Raw genomic sequence first — 2,793 nt, forward strand, 5'->3', positions numbered from 1 at the left:
CTTTTATAGGAAAACTACTTTTAGGAAAACTACTTCAAAAGTTGAGTTAGCTTGTAAAAATATAGACTTTCTAATATCCATAAACCGCTCTCTAGTAAAGGGTTGACCATTGGCTTTCTTGATGTTCACAATGTAATAGCATTCCTGACCTAAAGAGCTAGGAAGCGATTCAAGTGGTTGGGAATCATCAGGGAGTGATATAATCTCGGGTTGGGGTTCTTCAGGAGGGTGATCTAATTGTATGTTTTTTCTTTTTTTGCCGGGGGTTTCACCGGTACTTTTAGCTTGAAGGATGTTTAGGGCTTGTATCCCCTTAAGATGTGTGTTTGATTTAGAAATAGGAGTCGGGGGGGGGGGGGTATAGTTAAGTTTCTTTTTGAAGGCAGGAAAGGTGAGACATATGTCTTTTTCAGGAGGTTTCTTTTTGGCAGAAATGAGCCTTTTGGAACTAAAATTTCATCTCTTATTTCTTTCACTATTCAGAACTATGATTAAAATCCTATAATCAAAGTATCAAGAATTAAGGTCAGTAATATAAATTTGCAAACTCCAGGGACATGTATTATCTGTAAATGTTCAAGTTTCACATGGGGAATTTCGACTGGCAAATACCAAGAGTGAAAACACCAATTAGATGTTATTATACACAGCGGAAGCAGTTCATAATTTCGGTTTCAATTGCAACTAAACCACCGTGTACCTGAACCCCAAGCAACTGAACTAATGTAACTGAACCACCGTACAAATGAACCCTCTTGTCACTGGGCCCCCGTGCAGCTGAACCCCGTGTAACTGAATCCTCGTGTAACTGAATCCTCGTGTAACTGAACCCTCTTACATCTGGGCCCCCGTACAGCTGAACCCCGTGTAACTGAATTCTCGTGTAACTGAACCCCTGTGTCACTGAATCCTTGTGTAGCTGAACCCTCGTGCAATTTAACCCCATTTAACAGAGCCCTCGTGCAACTCAACCCCATTTAAATAAATCCCATTTAACTTAGCTGCCATGTGACTGAGCCCCTGTGCATCTGGTAGAGTGTATATCTGATCTCCTGTGTAATTTTACCTCTTATGCAACTCAACCCCCTTTAACTACACACCATTTAACTAAACTGTCATGTAACTGAACCCTTGTATAATAGAACTCAGGTGTAACTCAACTCCTATACTTACAATGGGTAAAATACAATTTATAATATAGATGACAGTGAAGATGACTTAACAGATAAGCTTAGTTTTGTTGTTACAACGGTAAATAAAATCTGATATCACTAACTCTGACAGACAGATTTATTTCTCTTTTTTATGTCTGTTAAGGGGAGTTCCCTTCGCCCTAATACTGTATACGTGTCAAGGTGCTTACCCCCGCTCGTGCATTGAAAAACCCTACAGTGAGAAAAAACCCCTCACAGATAATAAGGTTTTCCAAATTTAAATATTTTATTTTAGTTCTGTTATTTTTGTTTTAGTTGAGAAGTGGTAAGTAAAGTAGAGAAGAGGAATTAATATGTAAGTCTTGCCCCCTCCTTCTGTGCCAAAATGTTCTTGTCATTGAAAATCTTCCAAAAACTCCGACCCTGTCTGAAAACTCCCACTCAAAACATGTTTTATGTTTCCCAATAACAAACACTATCTGTAAGCAGTGGACAAATTGCAAAGCTTGAAATTTAAAAAGGTACTTTAACTTCTGCAATTGGGTTTTTTGATTATTTTATAGCTAGGGAGAGAAGGAGATACTTCAAAGGGTGCATTTTAATTCCAAAACATCTTTGGAACAAGAGGAGGTTTGACGTACAAAATTTTTATAATCCCTGGGCCGTTCTGGTCTTTTTTTTATAAGTCGAAAGTGATTGGATACCAATTGGAGTCGAGGCTGTACCTTTAAAAAGTAGAGGGGTCATGGTCGCGATTTCTGACCTATCAAATCCAATACTATGGAGTGATAACCTCACTGTTGGATGGCTTTTCATTATTATGGATGAGTTAACCCACGTTTTTTTCTTTGTTAGTTTTTTTTTCTTTTTTGGTCTGATTTACATGATTTTATTGTTCGTTTTAAAGTGTCATGATTAAGGTTGTGAGAACCCTAAAGATCTTCTCTTATTCAATTTTCAATTGAATAAGAGAAGATATTAAATAAGATATTAAAATTGCGCTTTTTAGAGTTTCAGTCCGAGTCGCTCGGTACTTAAAATTTGTTACAACAAAATGTTTTACAAGCATAACTGGGTCTTTTAAAGATTTGCGAATAGATCTAAAAATATTCGTCACATTATTTAAAGCCTTAAAAATGACTCCCCAATGGCCCTTCAATAAAACACACGAGATAGATTCTAACGCGTTATAGTTTATGATTTTTGGTGCGTTGCCAGGCACGCAAAATCATCAATAATCTTTAGCATTAATGTTCTTAGATTTGACCTAAATCTTTCCTAGACATTATGAAGAATTGCTTCTTGTTTGCCTTTTTTTGGTCTTTTTGTCTGTTTTTTCCAATTTTTTCAACCATCTACCTTTTATCAACTGCTTTTTTAGCCATCTACCTTTTTTCAACTGCTTTTTCAACCATTTGCTTTTTTAGCCATGACTACTGTAAATTTGAAGTTCTAGGGAGGAAGTAGCTCCCCTGCCCCACCCCTCTAAAAATCCCTTGGGGTGGTAGCTCTTTCTAGTGACCAGAGAAAATTGGGCTACACTCTTTTGTCAGTCTCTTTATGTTTGTTAATGTATACATTTTTTACTAATTAATCGATGGATATTTATAATGGTCTTATGTAAACCTAATTTCTTTTT

Source organism: Artemia sp. Qi Xiang Cuo, chromosome 6 (genome assembly GCF_049724085.1).
Source record: "Artemia sp. Qi Xiang Cuo chromosome 6, ASM4972408v1, whole genome shotgun sequence".
In the NCBI taxonomy this organism is placed as follows: domain Eukaryota; kingdom Metazoa; phylum Arthropoda; class Branchiopoda; order Anostraca; family Artemiidae; genus Artemia; species Artemia sp. Qi Xiang Cuo.